Raw genomic sequence first — 24867 nt, forward strand, 5'->3', positions numbered from 1 at the left:
GCTTGGAAAATAGGTTATTGACTAACTAACCAAATAGGAGAAGATCAAGGAAGCATCTCAGGATATTTATGTTGCCTTAGGTCTTAATTTTGAGGCATGCATGTTCTCATACAGAATAAACAGAAACAAAAAGATGCGGGATTTTATTCAAGTGGAAAAGATTTCCAAGTTTTATTCATAGCTTCACATATACCCATTTTATAAATTTTTCAACTCTTACGCTTCACATTGTCAGAATAAATCTCAGCAAAAACCCTATAGGCCCCCAGCGTAGCAAATTCATAGATGGTGTTAGTAACAGGAGCACAAGGTGTGGAACACTGAGTGTGTCATCAGGACTGTGTTCCCTTACTACATATCTTACCATCCTGACCCAGTGACTTGGAATGCTAGATCTCCAAAATGCCAAGTGACATGAAAAATTGACTCATAGTGAATACATTAGACTGCAGAATCATAAGCACTGAATAATTCAAAATAAAAACCATCTTGTTGAATAAGCTGCAACTTTGATGATAAAGAGGGATAGAATGGACCAATGTTTAAGATTAAGGGCTTTGGAGTCAGATAAACCTACTCTGCAATCTTGGTAAGCTAGCTGGCTGACTCAATTTCCTCCTCTGGAAAATAGGAGTAACTACCTCATAGGGCTGTCTTAAAGATTAGACGAGATATCTCGTAAGCTGTGTGAAAATAGAGATCACATCTTGTTTACAATCATTGCCCCAGTGCCTAGCAAAGTGCCTGACACAGCAGGTACTCAAGAAATTTCTGGGGATTCAGAAAAATATACAAATTTCTGAGAAGTGTTGGGAAGGAATTCCCACATGGAAACACTAGGTTTGACAGGAGAAACAAATAAGCAAAATAACTGAGTTTCATAATAGCATTTTGCTGTAATGTCAAATAGCACCAAGCAAAAGTACTAAGAAAGTGGAAACTTGATGAATAGATGAAAAAAAATGGACGAATGAATGAATGAACCCCATAGTACAATGCTTGGTATATGTTAAGAATTTCATAAATGGAAGCTTTAAAAGTACATTTTAAATCAGGCCATGTTGGGCTGATGCCTGCATTTATTGTCTTCTGTAAGGTAAAAGGATTTGACTTTCTTTTAGTTTAAGATTTGGTACTTTTAATTTTATTTTTAATTATATAAAAACATTACATAATTTCAAATAAACAATCACATAACAAGTTACATTTATAAAGTCTTACTTCTAACCTGTCCTTTCTTCCCTCTTCTCTTTCTTCTCCTATAGGAAACCTTTTTTAAAAATTTTTTATGTTTTTTTCTTTTCCAACTTTTATTTTAGAATCAGAGAGTACATGTGCAGATTTCTTACAAAGGTATATTGCATGATGCTGAGGTTTGGGGTATGATTGAACTCATCACCTAGGTAGTGAGCATAGTACCCAAAATGTAGTTTTTCAGCCCTTGCCCTCATCCCTGAATTCTCCCTCTAGTAGTTCCAGTGTTCCAGTGTCTATTGTTCCCCTCTTTACAAAGTTCATGTGTATTCAGTGTTTTGCTCCCACTGATAAGGAAGAACATGTAGTATTTGATTTTTTTGTTTCTGCTTTAGTTTGCTTAGGATAATGGCCTCCAGCTGCATACATGTTGCTGCAATGGACATAATTTTATTCTTTTTTATGACTGCATAGTATTCCATGCTATATATGTACTACATTGTATTTACATAATCCACTGTTGATGAGCACCATGTTTGTTCCACTTCTTTGCTACTGCGAATAGTGCTGCAACGAACATATGAGTGTGCATGTCTTTGGGTAGACCAACTTATTTTCCTTTGCATATATACCCAGTAATGGGATTGCTGGGTTAAAAGGTAGCGCATCTCTTAGTTTGTGGAGAAATCTCCAAATTGCTCTCCACAGTGGCTGGACTAATTTACATTTCCACCAAGAGTGTGCAAGTGTCCCCTTTTTCCACGGCCTTGCCAACATCTGTTATTTTTTTACTTTATTAACAAAAGCCATTCTGACTGGTGTGAGATGGTATCTTATTGTGATTTTGATTTGCATTTCTCTGATGATTAGTGATGTTGAGTATTTTTTTGTATGTTTATTGGCTGCTTGTATATCTTCTTTTGAGAAGTATCTGTTCATGTCCTTTGCCCACTTTTTATGGGGTTATTTGTTTTTTGCTTGCTGATTTAAGTTCCTTATACATTCTGGATATTAGACCTTTACTGGATTCATAGTTTGTGAATGTTTTCTCTCATTCTGTAAGTTGTCTGTTTACTTCCTTGATAATTTATCTTGCTGTGCAGAAGCTCTTTAGTTTAATTAGATCCCAGTTATCAATTTTTGGTTTTGTTGCACTTGCTTTTGAGAACTTAGACATAAATTCTTTGCCAAGGCCAATATCAAGAAAGGTATTTCCTAGGTTTTCTTCTGGGATTTTTATAGTTTGAGTTAACCTTTAAATTGAGGTAAGCATGTCTGCAGGTTACTTCATAATGAGCTTTTACCAAACTTTGCCACTGTATTTGAAGAGCATCAGGACTTTTCCTTGAACCTGCAGAGAGCTGGGACATTCTGAAGAATTCTGAGACAATTTACACTTAATTCAAAGTTCTAGAGGCCTATTTTCCAATTTCTTATTGCCCTATTACCAGTTCCTCAAGGGCTGCTCACTATCCTCCCAGCACCTTCTTGTAAGATGACAAGAGGATAAAGTGAGAATCAAAGAACTTCTTTCTCTTCTGGAAAATTTTGGGTGATTTACTCTGCTCTTTTGCCAAATATTTATGGATCCAAATATTTACAGAGCGCCTACTAAGTGATGAGCCCTGTAAGTACAATGGTCAACAAGGCCAAATTGCTGCCTCAGGCAAGGAGGTGACAATCCTGCTGAAGTAGGATTTGAGGGCATCCCAAGTGCCTTGACATATATTAACCCCCACAATGTTCACAGCAACCCATGAAGTAGTTAGGCACTATTATTATTTTCATTTTGCAACTAGGGAAACTGAGGAACTTGTCCAAGGCTGCAGAGCAAGTTAGTGACAGAACTAGGGTTCACGCTCAAGTATGAGGCTCCAGAGTCAGACTTCCATGCCCTGAACCATAACCTATACCAACTCCTGACTATTATCTACTGATGCAAAAAAAAAACACTGCAGACAATACAAACTGCATTTGTTCACAATTCTGCATGTGAGAAATTGGAGCAGGAAATAGTAGAGATAGCTCATCTCTGTTCCACATCTGTAGTTCAGCTGGGATAACTCAAATGACTTGAGAGGTGCAATATGTTTGAAGCCTTTGTTCTCCTTCATGTGGCTTCTCCATGAGGCTAGCCTGGGTTTCCCCAGAGCATGGTGGTCTACAGTTCCAAGGGGCAGCATGCCAATTGCAAATGTGTATCAAGCTTCTGCTTGCATCAAACTTGCAAACTGGCCAAAGCACATCACATGGGTCAAGCCCAAAATCAATATGGGAGGGGTAAGGGGTGAACACCAGGAATTATGGTTCACCTGGGGCCACCAATGGAATGTCTTACTACAGTAGACAAGTGGGACATAAAAGTGGGATGAGAATAGCAGGTCTTGGCTTAGGGTTCCTGCTTCTTCATTTTCCTATATTTCCTTTTACAAAGAATATGCTCCTTACAGGAAAGGAGCTTAAAGTTAGTGCATATTACATTACAAATAGTGAGAAAGTGGCCGTTCAGCCTCAGAGACAGTTGTCATTTTAGGAGACAAAGGGCAGTATCAATCGATTCACAAACTGAATTGGTTTTCACCTCATTTGATTCACCTGATTTAGATAAGCCACAGAACGCTAAGTAAGTTAATGGAAAGTTTTCTTAAAAATAATAAATTTCCAGATCTCAAAGCAGACTAGGTCAGTTGTAATATTTACCATTAATAAGATAAGGTAGATAAAAATCTGTGCATTTAGCAAATTTGTCACTCAACAAAGTATGATTGGAGGACCAACAGGTAAGGAGGAAATGGTAAATGCCAAAAAGTGAAACAAACAAACAATAAAACCAGATAAATACCAGGTTGTTAAGACACCAGTTTCTAAAACGGGAAAATCCTTATTTTCTGAGATGCTAAATGAAGGACTTAAAAAACTACCCAAGTATCCTTTCTTGGATACTTGGAAAACAATAGAACCACCTAGAAATTTTGGTCCTATGAGTTCTAATCCTACTTCTTTTCCCATAAGGTCTTGATGAATCATTTATTTTTCTACTACTTTGTTTTCACAGTTTTAAGTAATCACTGACTGGGAAAAGAAAAATCCCAACTTTTAATTCTAAAAGCAGTTTTGGGCCCAATTTCTTATCTAAAACCAAAGTTAACCATAGGGTAGCAGATAACCATATGTTTGGTTTTTCTCACACAGGTATATTTTTATCATTGCTAGAAGCATCATTTTAGCATATGAACTAATACATACGTACATCTACCTACATTGTATATTTATGAGTATAGACTTGCATTTATTCTGTTCTGAAGTATAATTGAAGTCACATGAGGTAATGTGAATCAAAGATGTAAACCAGGACACAGAATGATCTGTTTGTGTTTATAACTCACTTGCCCCAGTACAATCATGCAGAAATAAAAGTACACACCCTTCAAAATGTGAAACAGTTGAGTTCAATTATGTCTACCCTCAGCCAGTTAATTAAAAAGAGTTCATTGATGATGTCATTATGTCACACTTGGGATTAAACACATCAGAGGGATCAGACAAAACATAACAGCCAGAAGTTCTGGGGCTGAAGGGAGATGTGATGGTATTTTGCAGAAAGCGTTCCCAGATCAGTACAAGAAACTCTCCAAGTCAGTTTTAACCACTAACTCTCGTAATGTGAGAGCCGGTCACCAGCAAGTTCACAGAAGATTATTCTTCACCAACAGAGTTCCCTTCAGAAACTGTGATCTGTTGTGATTTAAGACTCTTGAAATACAAAGGAAATGTGCAATTTGTGTAAGAGCCTTGGACTCTGTACATCTGGAAATGGAGATGTGTCTAAGTTTACAATACCAGTTTTCTACAGTTCAATTAAGAGGGGCAAAAAGTACACACGGGGTGAGGTGAGTCTTAAGGGTTTCCTGGTGTTCTCACACATACCTAGGCACAGCATTGTGGAAAGGTCTAAATCCACTGGAGAGAACACTGTAATGTATGTCTATTAGGAAGCAGGATAACCCTTGCTCTATTAGAGCAGTGTACGCGTTACAGAGCTTCTATGTATGTGACCTCATCTGATACACAGGTCCATGCTTGCAAATGGGCATTAGAATGTCCCCATTTTTATGTAAAGAACACAGGATAAAAGAATTTTAAGTGACTTGTCCAAGGTCACACTCTAGTGAATGGCAGTGCTACAACTTGATTCCCAGTCACCATGGTAGATGGTGGTCTTTCTGCTGAACACAGAGCCTTTTCCTACCACCTCTAGCTCCTTGTGGTTCTTAAAAGTGTTCTCAAAAGATCATCCCTAGTCGGGCATGGTGGCTCATGCATGTAATCCCAGCACTTTGGGAGCCTAAGACAGGCAGAGGGCTTGAAGTCGGGAGTTTGAGAGCAGCCTGGCGAACATGGTGAAATCCCGTCTCTACTAAAAATACAAAAATTAGCTGTGTGTAGTGGCCCGTGCCTGTAATCCCAGCTACTCAGGAGGCTGAGGGACAGGAATCCCTTGAACCTAGGAGACGGAGGTTGCAGTGAGCTGAGATCACATCACTGCACTCCAGCCTGGGCAAAAGAGCGAGACCATCCTGACTGACATAGTGAAACCCTGTCTCTACTAAAAACCCAAAAAAATTATCAGGGCGTGGTGACGGGCACCTGTAGTCCCAGCTACTCAGGAGGCTGAGGCAGGAGAATGGCGTGAACCCGGGAGGCGGAGCTTGCAGTGAGCCGAGATGGTGCCACTGCACTCCAGCCTGGGGGACAGAGCCAGACTCTGTCTCAAAAAAAAAAAAAAAAGAGTGGGACTCCGTCTCCAGAAAAAAAAAAAGAAGAAGAAGAAAGAAAGAAAAGAAAAAAAGACCATCCTCATTTCTGAAAACTCTTGAGTCCCATATTTATTCAGCTTCCCATATCCATGGAGTAGGGATAAGTATTCTCAGAGAGATGAAATACTTTAAACAATAACTTCATAATGCTGTGTGTTCTACAGGAAGCTGAGGCAAGTTGAATTAGAGGGACTGACTATTCAAGTCTCTTATAGCTCTAAGATTCAGAGTCCTTGACCTCACTGAGTCAAAGTTTTCTCATCAATACAGAAGGTTTCAACTAAAAGATCTCTCAGGCCCATTCTGAGCCTAATATTCTATGATGATAGCTATAATCCCTAAAGTTTCTTTGAGTTATGATAGCTAGAACCTGCCACCTCTACTCCAGCCAGAAATAACTGCTATCAAGATGCTTTCCCTCTTGGGAAAAGCGCTCTAGAATTGGGCTTCTCAAGAGGAAAGGGAAGGGAGCCCACATTTCTAACTGCCCACCTCGCTAGTTGCCTTATAGCCCACTCAATGTGACCTTCACAACCGTCCTATTAGTCTCACATTGGAGATGAAGAAAAGGAGGTGCAGACAAACTAACTACTTTGCAGAGGTCAGAAAGCCATTATCAGTAGAGCTAGGATTCAACCTGTTTGCCTTCAAAGCCCCTGTTCTCTTTCCATAAAGCTATTTGGCAACAGACAAGCTAAAGATCAGAAATACAAACAAAATGAAACACTTTCCCCTAAATAAAAGAAAACATAGCATGGAAAGGTGAAATTATTAGAATATGAGTACTCACAGGATTGAAAGAGTATAGACTTTGTGGTGCAATGTTTCCTAGCCCGTCCAGGGGAAATTCCAGGAAAAAGCATTATCTGTGAGGCCAGAGGCCAAGATTCTGGTCCTGGCTCTTTTGATATTTGAGGAAATTTATTTTTAGATCCATGATCTAAATAAGTAGTAGTTCTGCCTACAGGGTAGAAAATCATGACCACAATAATAGCAGCTCACATTCTTAGGTGCTTACCTTGCTCCAGGCTCCGTACACAGCACTATACTTGGCATTGCCTCATCTTCATCCCGTGATAACCCTAACAAGAGAGCATATGATTATCCTCATTTTCCAGGTGAGAAAACCGAAGCACATAAAAGTGATGTAGCTTCCCCCAACCTACATGTCAAGTGGCGGAGCTGGGGTGCAAACCCAGGAGACTGGTTGCAGTGCCCAAGCACTTTGCCACCACGTACACATACTATATATGTGGCTAGATAAACAAGCAAATCCAAAAAGCAGATTAGGGGAGAAAGACTCCCCTTATCAAACACCAAATGCCCTCAACCAATGGAAAGTTCTACATGGTGCCATTATTGTATTATCCAACTTTCTTCAAAACCTGGCTCTCCTGGAGGTTGCACTTGAGTATCAAAACATTTTGGACAAAGTACTTGCTGTGACCACATACAGCTGCATTGAACAGAAACCAATCATCAAAAACATCAGTGGTGTAACTAAATCAAGGTCTGTTTTTCTTGCATACCAAGCACTCCAGGGCTGCACAGCTGCCACACTGACTTGAAGACCTATAGGATGGGTTTCTCTTGGCTTTCCAGGCTGCCACCGTTAAGAGCATTGCTTTCATCCTCTTCCTTGAAAGATGGATGCTATAGTTCCTTACGCCATTCAATATGGAGTGATTGCCACGTGTAGCTATTTAAGCTTAAATTATTTTAATTAAATTAAATTAAAAATTCTGCTCCTCGGTCACACTAGCCACATTTAAAGTGCTCCATAGACACAGGGGCTAGTGGCTACTCTGTGGACAGTGCCAATGGAGCACATTTCCATCATCACAGAGAGTTCTACCAAACAGTGCTGCTCCGGACAGCACATCTGCAGAGGTAGCAGGAACATATGGAAGGAGAGAAAGCAACTGAGTGCTGAGGCTGTTCCTTTTTAACAAGAAAACAATAACTTTCCTGGCATCCCCAACAAGTAGAATTTTGCTTTCATCTCATTGGTCAGAATTACATCACTGACCACTCCTAAATATAAGACAGCTTTGTTTTCTGGGCCTATTGCTACCCTGAACTAAAATGAGCTGTGTGGGTAAGGCAGAGAGGGGAATATATAATTAGCCACATAAGTAGCTGTCTTTGCCAGCCTCAACATCACGTGAAGTCCAGCTTTAAATGATGGTTGGGTTTACCAAAACAGAATGGACAAGCCAGGTCATAAACATCTGTCTTTGGACAGCTATGGGGCCCAGGGCATGCAAAGGCATTGAGTACATGATTGCTGCCACCTGGAAGCTCTTTTCATGGGTGAGTGGACAATGAAGAAGGAAAAGCAAAATCAAGAAAGAAGGTATCTGTGTCTAGGCTCTGTGTCCAGCCTGTGGGGCCTTCACCAGGTTGGAGTTTCAGGAAAACAGACTGCAGCGGGCAAAAGGAGTGATCCTTATGTGGGGAAAAGGCTGCCTGTGGTTTGCCCTACTGAACAATGTGGGCAGGGCCACCCAGCAGTAAACTTAGCTCAAGCTACATGGGCAATGGCCACCTTCTCTGAGGTCACCATGTGGCCTGCTATTGCCATGATGAAAGACTTTCATAAGGAGACGAGCCTTTTAACGGGGCTCTGGCTGTGTATGGCATAGGAAAATTTGCCTAATGGATCCAATAGCAGGGAGAAGGCTGCAGATAGCTTTCAGGGCCCCAGCAGGCAAAGCCCTAAACCCTTATAACAACAAATTCAAGTTTGAGTGGTGTAATGATGGGAGGTAACAAACATGTAGCAGCCTGTGCAGGCACAAAAGGAAAGTGTCTTGAGATTACAGCAAACAAAAGGTGGAGTCAATTGTTGGGAAAACACAAATAAACTTTGCTTCAACATTTTGTCTCTGGCCAGTCTTACAGAAAGATAGAAAATAATTATATATAAACATATAAAGAAAAAAGACAACAAACTTACATCTTCCTCTTTATTGCTACTACTCCTTTGATTGACTTCAGTTTTTGAAAAATGTTTGTTTTTGCTGTTGGTAAAACAAAAGGATGACTTAGTTTAAAATGCATCAGAAGAAAGACAGAACAATTTGTTTGTCCCCAAGTAATTTCCATGAGGAAAAGTCATGATGCCACTTAGTTCCTTCATCTCTAACAGATGCAAACCTATCCCCCAAAAAGACATCTGGAGGCTGGAACACCAAACTGATAACACTGCTTCGGTGGTCATATGGTGGCTATTTTCAAATGAGGTGATGGCAAAGAGAAGTTTGCATTTGGACAATAAAATCTATTGCTATCTAGAACTTTTAGTAAATAAATACCCAGCTCTGAAAGAGTGACTCAGTGTGAGAAGAGGTTTGGGGAGAAAAAAGGAAGGGTTTCTGCCAACCTCTAAAACTTGGAAAACATAAAATATTTAGCTGCACTTAAAGAGAGAGAAGCCCCAGTACTAAAGCTTAGACCCATGGCCAAGGTCATAGCTGCTGAATAAGGTAGAGATTGATTCACTTATTCAGATGTATTAGTTTTCTGGGGCTGCCATAACAAATATCACATACTGTGTGACTTAAGCAAGAGAATTTTATTGTCTTATAGTTCTGCAGGCCAGAAGCCAAAAATCTCAAGCAAGGTGTTGGCAGGGCTGGTTCCCTCTAAGAGGCACTATAGAATCTGTTCCATGCTTCCCTCCTAGCTTCTGGTAGTTTGCTGGCAATCTGGCATTGCTTGGCTTGTGGCAACATACCTCCAATCTTTACCTGGCATTCTCCCTGTGTCTGTGTCCAAATTTCCCCCTTTTATTTTATTTTATTTATTTTTTTTGAGATGGCATCTTACTCTGTTTCCCAGGCTGGAGTGAAGTGGCATGATCTTGGCTCACTGTGGCTCACTGCATCCTCCGCCTCATGGGTTCAAGTGATTCTCCTACCTCAGCCTCTCAAGTAGCTGAGATTATAGGCATGCGCCACCATGCCCGGCTAATTTTTTTATTTTTAGTAGAGATGGGGTTTCACCATGTTGGCCAGGCTGGTCTCAAACTCCTGATCTTGAGTGATCCGCTCGCTTTGGCCTCCAAAAGTGCTGGGATTACAGGCGTGAGGCACTGGACCTGGCCCAAATTAGGGCCTACCTTAATGACCTCATCTTCACTTGATCATCTGCAAAGACCTTATTTCTAAGTAAGGTCACATTCACAGATACCGGGTATTAAGATTCCAGCCTCTTCTTGGGAGACACAACTGAAATCATAACAACAGGTTACCCTAGCCAAAGAGTACTTCACTTCACTTTGTCACTAGGGATGGGGCTATGTTAAAGGAAACTTGATGGTGCCGCTTTTGTTCCTTGGAAATTACTAACATAGAAAACCAACCCCTCTAATTTTCTGGGTATTTTCAAGCTTCAATCATTTTCTTTATAAAATTGAAAACATATTATTCCAACCTTGTATTCTGTATTAGAAATTTCCAGTGGCTTTTTCTACCTCCACCACTTTCTACCCATTCCAGATATCAAGGTCTTGGATTTACCATCCACTCCTGAAAGCACACTGGTTCAAAAGTTTAGTATCTTCCTTAATCCCATTCAAAAACTGGGGAGTCTCGAAACTCAATTCAAGGCAACAAACTTTTGTCAAGAAGCCTCACTGTGCCAGATATTATTCTGGGGATTTAAATGCAAGCTCCATGAGTTTGCCATTTTCATACTGCTGAAAGGATGGTCCAGTATGGCTGTCATTGTTGACCCAATTGTTCTCTGCCTTCACGAGGGGATGAGCACAGAGAAAGGTAGGGAGCTCTGCTTTTAAACAAGTTGCTGTATTTTAGGGAAGCAACAGATTTAGGAAAGTTGGGTGATTTTATTTTATGGGCCCAGAAATTCCATATTCTCAACCCCAACCACACGTTAATATGCTTTTCCTTTCGTGTTACTTAAAGTCTGTTCCCAAGGGTTCTAGAATATAGATTGGAACTGCTTTCCCTTTACCATACTCTCTTCATTTCCTACCCTCCCCACCCCCGAAATAAATGAGAGAAAAATATTCAAAATTCTTCTCTGTAAAGAAGCCAAAAGACCATGGTCAAATGAGTGTTTTAGGAGCTGGTGATTGTCATCTATCATTATTCTCCTTTCAAAGCTAAATAACCTCAATTTCTTCAAACTTTTTTCCTCATCTTATTTCATAACCTTCTGATTCTCTGTGTTGCTCTCCTGGACTCTATTTTAATTCTTTTAAATTTTAGAGTCAAAACCTGGATGCTTAACTGACGAAGCGCTGAACACATGTGAAGAATGCTGGAAAGAGCACTAATAGATGCTGTGAGATGGGAGGGTGGATGTGGAATACACACAGTACAAGAATGTAAAATGCCTGAGAAATGAAACATCCGCCATAAGTACCACATAGCACTGGCGCTAATTGGACAGGTGTCTTCCAGAAGCAGCGGCATGCTATAGAAGGTGCAGGAAATGTTAGCACTGACGTCCTTTCTGTTAGGAACAGCCTTGTGTCAGCGGGGTTTGGGCAGCTTATCAGAAGGATGTCGGCAGCATGACAGGTGAGCTCACGGTCCTCTACTTACAACATAATCACGTTTGCTATGTGACAGCGATTCGGCTACGTGGTTCACAGGGAGGTTTGTCAGTCTTGTCGAGGGATCTCCAACAAGCAACTTGGAAATGAGCGATGGTGAGAATGTGTCTGTGCTGATGCCATCCTGCTGCAAACTCCTTTAGCTCTGAGACGCTATTGCAGGCTTAAATTGCATTCTGCAAAGCCTTTTGTGTGCTACTTACTAGAGCCTCACTGCTTTCCAGGCCCACCTTTCCTTGTGCACTCTGAGGCTTGTGGGGACATATTTTCCTTCTCCCTGTGCCAGTGAGCCTAAGTCCATCCCTCCCATCACCAGCCCTCCACTGGGGAGCTGGCAGCGGAGGGCTGGGGATGAAGAACCTGCTGAAGATACCACTTCTTATCTTCACTGATCCTGGTATATTTACTTCCTCATTTATTTCCCAGGGTGTCTCTTCATCTTGCTAGTCTTATTCTAATTTCATCCTATCCTCAATACAAATGGACAAAAATGATTAAAATGCCATCTTCAGAGTCTACTCTTTTCATTTAAACTACCCCTAATTTATTTTCTATCTTTCTTCCTCTCTCCCATCTCCATCTTATCCCTACACTCCTACACCTACAATCCCCTCCCCCTCAACACACACACACACACACACCCTCCCTTCTTCATGCAACCATTTCCTCCCTGATTTGGGTCCCAGATAAACAAAATCTACATTGTTTTAATCTCCTGTAGCAATCCATTCAAATCTTATCCCTAAGCATCCAGGGTTTATTTTGTCATTGTAATCTAGACTGGGGAATAGACTATCCAAACACATGCAAACTCTTCTTTTCAAGCATTCTAATTCATAAGCCTCAGTGAATGAGGTGGATGAGGGAGACGGAATCTTGGGTAATAACAGAAAATTTCATGGAAATCCCCAGACATTGCAGGGAGCAAATACTAAATATAATCAACTCAAGCAACAAACAGGATTTACTGGGAGAACAAAGGTTATGAGAAAGGCTGCACTTATTTTTCATGATACAAACAATTCTATTGACTCAAGTTTTCATTCCAAGACCTTTCAATATCATTCAGTATTTGATGAAGATAAAATGTAACAGGGTCACATGTCATGTCACTTATGATAACTTAGCATTATGGTTGGTTGGGAAATAACGCCAGGCATATGAGGCTCACAAATTTGCTTGCTATAAATTCCCAGCACCTGTTTATAATGCACCTTTACTGAGAAAATAGCTCCAATAACATTATATAGCATGGTTCATGAATGCTATTAACCATCCCTATTGCATGTTACAAATTTAAAAGGTTTTTAACTTTACAGAGAATCCATAGGTTTATGAATTGAAAGCCACTAATATAAATCATCCTTGGTAATGAAAAGTGAAAAAAAGGCATAATATAATTTCTATTTGTCAAGGTATAATGATGTCACCATCCATTTATCCTCTGCACTTAAAGGTTGAAGCTATTCAACAAATCTCTCCTCAGCCAAATACATCTGGTACCTTAATGGAGGCCACAGCACAGGCTTCTGATTAGTTCACACATCACTCACCAATTAGAATAGAAGGTAAAACTTTTTTTTCTTATCGTGAGCAATTCATTAGAACAATAACCTTTAATGTAGTGACTAATAGTGGGAACATAAAACAGTAACTGTGTTATGGCTTTAAAATGATCTTTTTGAAGAGCACGCTTATACACCGCTGGTGGGAATGTAAATTAGTACAAACTCCATGGAAAACAGTATGGAGATTTCTTTAAAAGCTAAAAGTAGACCTACCTTTTGATCTAGCAATCTCACTACAGTGTATCTACACAAAGGAAACGAAGTCATTATATCAAAAAGACACCTGCACACATATGTTTATTTCAACACAATTCACAATTGCAAAGATATGGAACCAACCTGAGTGTCCATTGACCAATACTATTCAGCCAGAGAAAAGAATAATGTAATGTCTTTTGCAGCAACTTTGATGGAGCGGGAGGCCATTATTCTAAGTGAAGTAATCCAGGAATGGAAAACCAAATACTGTCCATATTTAAAAGTAGTAGCTAAACTATGGGTGCACAAAATCATACAGAGTGGTATTATGGACACTGGAGACTCAGAAGTGGGAGGTGGGAGGTGGGTGAGAGATTTTTTTAAAACCACATGTTGGGTACAATGTTCACTGCTTGCATATCAGGTGAACTAAAATCTCAGACTTCACCGCTCTACAGTTTATCCATGTAATCAAAAACTACTTGTACCCCAAAAACCATTGAAATTTAAAAATAAATAAATAAAATGATCTTTTTGAGTAGTTTATAAACTGCTTTGCTTCTGGAGGTGCTATTTTTATCTCAGTCACTGCTTTAATTTATTGTTTCTTTAACCAATAATTCAGTTCATCACTAAAAAGACAAAATATGGGGTAAGGGGCTTCTGGCAAAGTTTTATCTTAAGGATAGCATATACTTATAGGGCTGTCATGAACAGTTGGGAAGGTTGTTCTCTGTTCAAGAAAAGGCCAAGCTGAAGGGCCAGTATGAGTTGAAATACAGCCATTAATCCAGTCAACAATCTTCAGGCCCTGACATGTGTTCCATTTGCCAGGAGAATGGGGCACACGATGATGTCACATAGACCAGTGGTAGACTTTGTACTTATGGGGTTCTAGATATCGAGTAATCTTAGGGAAAGCTGTCTTAATTCTGCCTTTATGGCTGCTGACTGTCACAGAAGAATGGCTATTTGTTCTGGGGAATACAAGGCAGCTCTGATTCCTCACCTAGGGCTCAATGGTGGTTGATTGTGAATCAAACATGCCAGAGGGCCCGGGGAAGGACCTAGCATCCTTTAAGTTCCATCAGCTGGTGGAGAAGGTCACTCTTAGCACTCCCCTGGGAGATCCATGTATTCTGGTTAGGAAAGTGTTTGAGAAGTGGTTGGGGTAAAAGTAGAGTCCAAGAACTTGAAACTTCAGAAAAAGGGAAATGTTACTCCAGACATTTGAAGGGAAAAATGGGAGTGTGGCTGGAAGAGGAGGAAGGAGAAGTTCTAAAAGGAAAACAGTTAGAAAAGAGAAGGGGGAGCAACATGGCAAATGCTTTATATAATGCAATGCCACCCACTCCTATAATATCTCCCAAACATCAGTAAAGACTAGAAAAATCACGATACTTGGTATAATAGGGTTCTTGCAAAAAAACAAATACAATAAAGTGATTGAATTCTGCTTCCAGGTCAAGCTAGACCCAGCAAATGAGTCTGCAGCGGCCAGAAAAACTCCAGGGATGTGCCTTTGATTTTTCCAGCCATGAAATCTGCAGTCTGAAAGCAGTCTTAGAACAGGACAGACCCTACCCCAACATTTGCATTACACTCTCTTGTACTAAAGACAATTGCAACATAAAAATAAACCCTAAGAACTATACATGCACCATCTCACTTACTCTTCCGAGCAATATCACCAGGCAGATGGAATTATTCATCCCATTTTGCAGCTGAGGAAACTCAGGCTTATGTGCTGAAGACACCAGCTATAATTTGCCAAATGTAATTTGCCCAGAGTGACACAGCTTATAAGAAGTAGAGTTGGAATTGGTATCCAGCACTTTCCGAATCTAGAAACCCCATTTTTTTAAATTGTAGTAAAATCTACATAACATAAAAGTCACCATTTTAACCATTTTTGAGTGTACAATTCATTGCCATTTAGTACATTCACACTGTTTTGTCCCCATTACCACTATCTAGATCCAGAACCTTTTCGTCATGCCAAAGGAAACCCATACTCTTTAAGCAGCTCCTCTCCATTATCCCCTTCCTCAGCCCCCGGTAATCATTAATCTGCTTCCTATCCCTATGGATTTGCAGAGCTCCTATCCTTACCTATGGGCTCTTTTGTACCCAGCACCGTGATGAAATATGGAAGACGCCTTAGGGTGCTTGTAGCCATCCCAAACTGAATCAGAGGGACTAAGAGACAGAGCTGGGCAGAAAGAATATGAAAAGTAATGTGTCACAAGAGAGGCACTTCTGGTAGCTTTACTTGTAAACCTACATTTTCAATGCCTCGGTCTCCTAGCAACATGCAGGTTAATTTAAGGATGTGAGGGAAATAGAAAGTATCCATATCCTTAGGTTATGGAAAAGAATGATAAGATTCCCATGGATCTCGTTTGGCAAGCCATGGAGGTGAAGAAATGGAAAAATGATTAAGTGAATGTGAACACACATAGAAAGGCTTGCGAGGGAAAAGAGATGCCCTCCAGGTTATGGAAAATTATTAATGAAAGTGAGAACTTTTAAGGAACACATGTGATTTAAAAAACGTCTTTTCAAAACATCATTTTGTTTCCCATACTGTTTGGCTGTCTTAAAACTCAGAATCCACTGCCCTTCTGGCTGCAGGAGGGGCACAGGCTGTGTGCTTGTGGTGTGAGCAAGCAAGGGCATCAGACACTCAGTGGGCAGCCCCCTAAATACAAGATGAGAAGGAGATGCAGCCAGGGCTTTTGACTCTTCACAATTTGCAAAGCTACTGGAATTTTAAAAGTGAAGAAATTCTCTCTCTCTCTCTCTCTCTCTCTCTCCGCGCTCCCCCCACCACCTCCCCAACTCCCCCAGGTTCATGGATGGCTTCTGTGATGGTCATCTCCACTGGGACCACTATTCAGGGCACTCCAAGAGTTGCTCTATATAAGTTTGTGTAAAGTTGAAACATAAACAGACATCTTATTCTTGACCCAAGTAAAAGGGTCTCCCAACGCTTACTTGATTCCCAAAAACTCTGGTCCCCTTACTTTTTCCCCAGGTTCTACTCTCAGTTCAAACTAAGCTACATTCTTAGGACACAGGTTTTCAACTTCTCTAAGAGAATACAACCCTCTCATTCCACCTTCCGTCTCTTCATTGTCTTCTGCCCACCACACACAAATCCCCGGGTCTCGCATGTCTTTGGTCCCTTCAGCTGTGGCTGCCTGCCCTCCAATGCTGCAAATCAGCCTAGGAACAGTTTCCACCTAGGAGTGAGAGAAGAGAGGAGCATCATTTCCAGATGGGGTGTAAGAAGTTGGGAGGAAGAAAAGAAAAGGCAGCTTTTCTATGTGGTTACTTAGGACTCAGTGCTTACCTCTGCACAGGCAGGAGAGTGGACTTGATGGTGGCAGGGTCCTGTGTGGCACATAAGCAGGCTCCTGCCAGGGAAGACCTGAATGCCCAGTGACAAAGCTTGCGCTCCTCCTGCATTACACTATCATGTGTGCCCTATGACCCTGAGCCTTGTTCACGGTGCTTGGCTCGGCTTGCCCCCTTTGCTCTGCCAGCTCTCATACACACTTTCTTTATTTCTGTAGCGCATTTACTGTCTGTAAACAAGGACTCATCATGGGAAACTGTTTTTAAAGTCAGAAGATCTTGATTCAAGTCCAGCTCTGCCTGTTACCATGTGACCTTGAGTGAATCTTGTAATCTCTCTTTTAAAAATACAGACAGCAACACTTGCCCCTTCCATTTAAGGCATTATAAGCATCTGATGGGATCACAAATTTGAAAACATATCATAAAACATACGTGAATATATGGTGTCTAGTTATCAAGAGTCCAGGTACTGTGCCTTCCAATGAAGTTGTGATTTCCTAACCAATATTAATTAATTAATTAATTTTTAAAAATAAACAATGACATCTCCTTCTAAACTAGTCTTTAAGCCAAACTATTTACTTTATCCCTTTGCTGTAAATAAAATTTTAAATGCTAACTTGAGTATGCCAAATAATTAAACGTAGGCAATTCTTTTCATATGTCTGTGTCTTATTAACCTTATGCTAAGAACCAAATTCTAGCTTATCTATGATGCTGTGTGAAAAAAACCACACCCAACACGGAATTTGTATGGTTAGACAGAAACTGGAATGAGTGTATCTCTTAGAGGGTTAAAGCAGGCTAAAGGCTGCAAAACAACTAAGACTGAAAAGATTGCAGAAAAAAAAAAAAAAAAAAAAAAAGATGTTTATGCCGCTAAAGAGAACAAACTTCTTGAGCCTTCTGGAAGTGCCTTTTTATATACAATTTGTATGCTAATTATAAATCATCTGAATATATTAGATAAAGCAGTTTCCCTCAGGACCTAGTGTTTGGTAAAATTTGCCCTTGAAAAACACAAAGTCAGTGAAGTATTATAAAAGCCAAAGTCTTTGCAGTGGTCTCAAGAGCTTACACAGTCTGCCCCTACATGCCCTGCAATGTTCTTCCTCACTGGGTCAGTTCCAGCCACATCGGCCTCCCTGGTGCTCCTTGATCAGATTCACCTGGAGGCATTGGCACTGGCTGTTTCCTCTGCTTGGGGTGCTCTATCCATGGACACCCACATGGCTGAATGCTTCCCTTCCTTCAAGTCTTTGCCCATACCCCTTCTCACCAGGCCTACTCTGAACACACTTGTTGAATTTGCAGCTCTCCATCCTATATTCCATTTGTCTGCTCAATTTTCCATAGTACTTATCACCTTCTAACACACTAGATGATATTTCCTTATTAAATATCTCTCTCCTTGGTAGAACATAAGCTCCACAGGGCAGAGACTTTTGTCTGTACAGTTTGCTACTGTACCCCAGCACCTAGAACAGTACATAGTACGTAGACACTCAATAAATTGTTTTAAATAAAAAAATGCTAAAAATCTTTGGTGTTTATAACATGGGACTTCAGAGAACTATCTGGAAAGAGAGGTTTCCAGGGACATTACAAAGATCTTCTAGTAAGAAAATGAAAAACAACAGAACAGAAAAATAATGGGACAGAAAAAATAGAACAGAGAAAATGAAAAAACTATTATGGAGACAAAGAAATGGAAGCAGAACTGAGGAGGAAGATAAAACTGAGTCCCCTTTCCCTCATGGAACCCAAGAAGGCTTTCTCCACATGCTCTATCAAGACTAAGTTCAAGGTTGGTCTTTTTCAGTTTTGCTTTCTTCTAGGCTGACTGGCAAGGAAGTGAGAGTAGAGCTAAAAAGATCTAAAGACTTCTGGGTTGCCTGTTGATTTCTGGAGGTCGGAGAGTGGATTAAATTGGCCAAGAGCCCAAAAGGGACCCAGTAGTGAAAGCCAGACTGGAGAAAATTCCCTCATCATCATCAAGAGGAGGGCACCTTCACCCCAAAACAGAAAAGGATGGGAGAGAGAAGGGACTGGCTGGCTCTTTGAAACAGTCACAATGTTCATAGTAAACACCTTTGGGTTAATTCAGCTCATTAATACGAACCCGATCCCACGGGGGTTGCAAAGAAAGGTTTGGTAGAAGGAGGAAAGGTACAGAAAGGGGGACTGTAACTGACATTCCTTTTTTAACTCATTCCTAGCAGAATTGGATATTCAAAGTCTTTATCTGGACCCCTGTGGTCTTCATGACTGGACGCAGAAGTGGTGCTTTTTAAACAATCTATAATTCAGCATGCCAATGCACAGGTGAATCTAGTTGATAAAACTTGAGTATACCTTGATCTAAAATGTAAGCATGACCTTGGAGAAAAATGAAGGAAGTAGGCTCCCTCACTTCAAATTGTATAAAGTTCCTTCTTAATCATTAAGATATTAACTTCTTATTTTTCTCTATAAACCTAATATATTTCCCAAAGCATCCTAATTCATTTCCTTGGGGAGGGAAGAAAAGAGGGTGGGAAGAAGGACAGGGAAAAGGGAAAGAAGGATAAAGATGCAGGGAAAGAAGGAAGGAAAGAAAGGAAAAATATCACCTATTTTCTTCCTCTGAAATACCATCTTCCCTTGGCCAGCTTCCTGCAGGGGTATGAAGCCACCTCTGCAGCAACCTGGCTTCTGCCACAGCCTAGAGCAGAGCTTCAAAAAGGAATTGAAACTGTTAGGAAGACTCTATATCAGTTATATTTCTCAAAAGAGAATTTAGCAAGATTCACAGATTCAGACTCTGCTAGTTACTTAGAAACTGCCCTCAGGTCAAAAAATGATCCCAAATAGTTGGGTCGTGAGGCTGATATTTTTTTTGATCAAACACAGCAAGAGACATGCTGTTTCCTTATTTCTTGATATTCTCTGGTCTCATCCACTCCCAATAAGGTAAGCTTAATCCTATTACATGTTATGGCAGTCGGTTTTCAAAAAGGAATTGTGTTACTATTGATTGCCAGCCAATGAAATTCTCATTGCTCACTACAAACCTCTAAAATGCTTCTTATGTCACTGCTCTGGGTGATACGGTGGACACCTATGTTCTTTTGGGAAGAGGCCACACATTGTAATATAGTGGCTGAAGTTTTTATCTTTTTCTATTAAGCAGGAGTTATTTCATTTCAACAAGCTCCCCTTGGAAAGAGAACATGACAAGTTAAACAACAGTCTGTCCTGGGCTGTTGGGAACTCCTATCACAATGACTAGAGTTTCTTCAAGCACAGGCCTCTCTGTAGATTAAAACATGTATCTTAAGAGCCAATGTTAAAGTTAATGCAAAAGTTCAGAGGTGCAAAATAATTTAAATGTGCCCAAGTGGTAGCAATAACATCTCTAAAATCTCAGCAGTGAATTATGGATATGTGGAATATTAAAAATGCAAAGCTAACTCAATTTGCATTTGCAATGCCCCCTAGCTGTTACGGGGAGGAGGAAATTGCTTTCTGCTGATTTCAAGGGCACACTACTTAGTGCTGTATTTAAGTCAAGGAGGAAAATTACTCATTTTTATTCTACCACTTAACTTGTGCTTATGTAATCTGTCTGGCACCGGAGTCAGTTGTTTGATATTATTTTCAATCACAGAAAGAGAATATATAATTCAATCATTACACCTTTATTTTCACTTGCTTGGCAATCTCGCAGAGCCTTATTACCACCAGTAAATCCTAGTCTGTCATCAATCAGCGCTCAGCTGCAGGACTGTTACTGACAGATCGTACCAACCATCAGTATTATTATTTTTATTTTAGTGAAGGGGTCTGAGGGGAGGGCAGAGCTACATTTGCGCTATCAAAGGGGGCAGATAATGCATTCCTTTACCACGGACCTCCCCACCATTTGCCATCTCTAGGCCACCTTTCCCCAGCAGGTAAATTTTCATGTATGCAAAGTAGCAACTAATATATGGCAAAGCAGAAACCCACTCTCAACTGTGCATCTTCTCCCACCTTGTTCTTCCTCTTTTCCAACTTGTCCTTCCTCCAACTGCTCCTTTTTGTCTTCCCTGCACACTCACCTTAGTCCATCCCTGGTAAACAAACAGGCATTACCTACACTGCCCATTGGGCCATGACACTGATGTTACCTGCCACCACTCCCTGGCAAAGAGACCCTCAAAGAGCAGCTCTTCAGCAGAAGAGGCAGCTATTAAACTTTCTTATGATGGAAACCCAAAAAGAAAGACAATGTGAAGGGCTGGAGTCTGGTAAAGAGGGAATCAGAGGAAGGCACAAATAATGTGGGGTCCCTGGTTACAGGGCAAAGGTGAGGCCACACAGCTAGAGGGCCAGGCTGGCCAGAAACTCTGTTTCAGAGAAGACTCCGTGCTGTTGGTCCATTTCTCCCTGATCTCTGTGATTATGTGTGATGGCCGTGTTAATCATAACTTGCTTTGCTTCCCTTTCTTCACCTTTCCTTGTATTGATCACTTTATCAGGGATCAGTTTTCTTTTTCACTTATCCCGAATGGAGGTGATATGATCTATTGCAGTGGATCTTAAACCCCAGCGTTATAAGAACTATGTAGGCCTCACACTCAGAAATTCTGACTCATTAGGTCTGGGGAGGAGCCTAAGGATCTGCATTTTTAATAAGAACTCCTACCGATGCCCACCGAGTGGTTCTATGTGTAGTTCAGCATTACTCTTTGTAAAAATGGCTTTTTTTTTTTTTTTTAAGATGGAGTCTCACCCTGTTGCACAGGCTGGAGTGCAGTGACGCAATCTTGGCTCACTGCATCCTCAGCCTCCTGGGTTCAAGCAATTCTCCTACCTCAGCCTCCGGAGTAGCTAGGATTACAGGCATGCACCACCATGCCCAGCTAATTTTTGTGTTTTTAGTACAGACGAGGTTTCACCATGTTGGCCAGGCTGGTCTCGAACTCCCAACCTCAGGTGACCCCCCCACCTCAGCTTCCCAAAGTGCTGAGATTAGAGGCATGAGCCACCACCCCAGGCCAAAATGGCTTTTTGAAAGCCGCAGAACAAGGGGGATACTGTTGAGAAGCCTAGTCTAAACAGTCTTTCCCCTTGCATCCTTTTTCTTCTCCTCTTTCTCTCTCTCACTCACATACACATACACATACACAAACACACACACACACATGCATGCACACACACACACATGCACATACTCACTTGCTTTGGTCAATGTGACTAAAAGGTCAAGGTTATCTCTTGGTTGCTGCCTTAAGAAATCAAACATCTTTTTGGCAGTGTCATAATTGGCTAGAAACATTACCTTTACTTCCACAAAGAGGCAGAAATTACTCCCAAACATCAAAGATGAGGCACGGGGGATCCCTAGACAGTAGCCTATAAAAAACCGAATTGTAGATCAAGACCAGCTTCATAAAAACAATTCCCTTGTTTTTCTAACAAATGAAGCATCCTTGGATTTGGTGGTTTGGGACTTGGTAGTTCTATATAGAGCTCTCAGTAAGATGAATACTTGTAATTTAGGGTTTTTTTTCAAAAGCCATGGAATTTCCTTATATATTTATAATGCATATGAGTGGTGAGACAGAATAATTAGGAGTAGCTTAGACAACAGAAAGCTCATTTGGTCCTTGGAATTTCAAGCAAAATCTCTGGTCAGATAATATTTTTAAAAGCAGAATTCAGGCTATTGTTTTGAAAAATACATCAGACGGAAATGAGAGTAGACAAATGAGAGATTTATAATCCCCATGGTACACAGTTCATAAATTGGCTGCCCTTTTATCTCTGCAGAAAAAGAAATGTGGAAATTCTGCAAACCCCAGAAGAAATAGGCAGGACATCTAAGTTAAGAATGCAAGGAGAAAGGGACTCCCTTTTGAAGCAAAATACTACCCCCTGTGCCCTGCACATATCACAACTTACCTGTTTTATTCCATTCTAGCTGGGCTTTGTGAGGTGGTTTAGTAGTTAGTCTGAATGTGGCCCTAGAAGGAGGGGCGACTAGGAAGTGGCTTCCAGCTGTGCACTTCATGAATTTTACTTTCCTCTTGAAAATATTGTCAATATTGTGTTCCAAGATACAAGCAGCTTCCACTGGAGTTATGTAAACCAACTAACAAAAAGTACCTTATCATTTTAGCACAACTGAAATCAAACTCTGCCTGCACCAAAAAAAAAATTGTATAATAAGGGGCTGCCTTAGTTCAAACTCACAGATTCCTTTGAGCAAGCGGCCTCTGTTCCTTCTGCTAGGTCCAGTCTGCCTGTTCCCAAAGCTACTGGTGGTGCTTCTACTTCTTCAGGTGAGAAATTATCCTCTGCTTATTGGAAGGTCATTGCCCCCATGGGTCTAACGATATACCTATCCTGTAGCAATACAATATCATGCCATCCATACAACAGAAATTAATACATACACAAATAGGCTGGTCATTCCATCACAAGGAAAAAGAAAAGGTTTAGATGCATGGGATGATTCATCAGCGAATGTTGCTAAAGACAGGGCAGTATAATATGGAAGCTGGCCCAAGGAGAAATTGTTACGACATAGATAACACTGGGTTAAAGCTACAGAAAAATGAAAAAGGAAAAATCAAGCTGTTTAAACATTAAACATTTGTTTAAATATTAAAGTAAAGTTAGCCTGACAGCAAAATCGATATTAAATCAGGCCTGGAAACTGTTTTACGACCTCAAACACTGGGCTTCTTAACTGCCAGTGTCATAAATGATGTCACTTTGCAGCATGATCCTGGCTGCCAGCAGCAGGTCAGAAATGCCAGCTTTAATTTTAAAATGTTAATTTGTGATGTAATTTACAGTTTGCTCCCGGGGACAAATGTCGCTCTCTAGGCATGAGCCTCCCAAAGTGCTGTTGTGAGCAAAAGGCATTCTTCCTCTTGATTTCCTCCTACCTTTAACGGCATGGTTTCACAGGGGCCTGCAGATTCTCCTGGGTTTGAATAAAGTGTAGGAGGACAGTAATAAATGGGTCAAGGTTCTTTTCCAGTCAGTGAAAACATTTTTGAAGAAATGCTTCTGGAGTAAAAGAAAAAAAAAGCCATAGAAAGCTGTACCTGGTTTAGAACATTCCATGCACAGGCTGGAATTTGCTGCCAACAATATGGCCAGAGTGGGGTTGCAGCAGAGGAAACAACTTTGAGAGGCTTCCTGTACCATGTGACTTGCTGGACCTATGGACAAAGATCTCCTTTATTCCCAGCCTTTGCCCCTCCATTCTCCATTCTCCCACCTTAACCTGTCCTCTCTTTCCCAACATACTCCCCTGCTGGCCTTGTCACAAAAGCAGAAATGTCTATGTTACTGACTTCTGAGGTCCCTCAGTGTCTCAAACTAAAATAAGCTTTGCCAGTGTGCCCTGTAGAAGCCACTGACTTCCCCAAGGTGGCACTGCCTGCCATGGGGACACTGCTTTCAGTACGAAAGGGTGCACTTAGTTTACATTCCCCAGGTGTGGGTCGAGCAGATACAGCATGGGGTCCTTTGCTTGTGGTGGTCCGGTCACAGCTGGGAGATTTGTAGTTTAGGTGGTTGTCGATGAAGGCCGGAATACAAAGGACCATGGGAAAGCTGAAGTTTGGTGAGTGTGTGTTTGGAGGAGTAGTGATGATGAGAGATTGTGTTTGTCTGCTAGGGCTGCCGTAGCAAAGTACCACAGACTCAGTGGCCTAAACAGAACGTATCATCTTACTTCTGGTGCTAGAAGCCTGAAATCAAGGTGTTGCCAGGGCCACGTTTCCCCTCAAGGCTCTAGGGAAGCTTCTGTTCCAGGCCATCTCTCCTAGCTTTGAAAGGTGGGAGCCTAACCCCAGCCTCTGCATGGTGTCCTCAGTGTGTCTGTCTCCATGTCCAAATGTCCCCCTTGTGTAAGGATGCCAGCCACATTGAAATAGGAGCCCACCCTACTCCAGTAGGACCTCATCTTAAATTAACTAATTGTGTTTGCAACAGCCTTATTTCCAAATAAGTTTACATTTTGAGGAAGTGTGGGCTAGGATGTCAACACTGAATCTGGAAGCACTGTAACTGAACTTACAACAGTGACAAGCAAGGGTAGGAATCAGGAGGGGTCCAGATAGGGAAACCTGCGGAGATGAGCCCCGAGCAAGAAGGA

At 41.0% G+C, this 24867-nt stretch overlaps 1 long non-coding RNA gene across 1 annotated transcript in view; it reads right to left on the reverse strand.

Moving 5' to 3' along the window:
* Positions 1-9009, reverse strand: part of LOC134731451 (uncharacterized) — a 50277-nt gene extending 41268 nt beyond the window's left edge. Inside the window, exons 1-2 of the long non-coding RNA XR_010113729.1 lie at positions 8971-9009; positions 7030-7093 (exon numbers count right to left, since the gene is read on the reverse strand). This is a non-coding gene — a long non-coding RNA (uncharacterized lncRNA). The remainder of the gene's footprint in view (positions 1-7029; positions 7094-8970) is intronic.
* Between the last annotated feature and the right edge of the window lie 15858 nt (positions 9010-24867).

Source organism: Symphalangus syndactylus, chromosome 9 (genome assembly GCF_028878055.3).
Source record: "Symphalangus syndactylus isolate Jambi chromosome 9, NHGRI_mSymSyn1-v2.1_pri, whole genome shotgun sequence".
NCBI lineage: Eukaryota > Metazoa > Chordata > Mammalia > Primates > Hylobatidae > Symphalangus > Symphalangus syndactylus.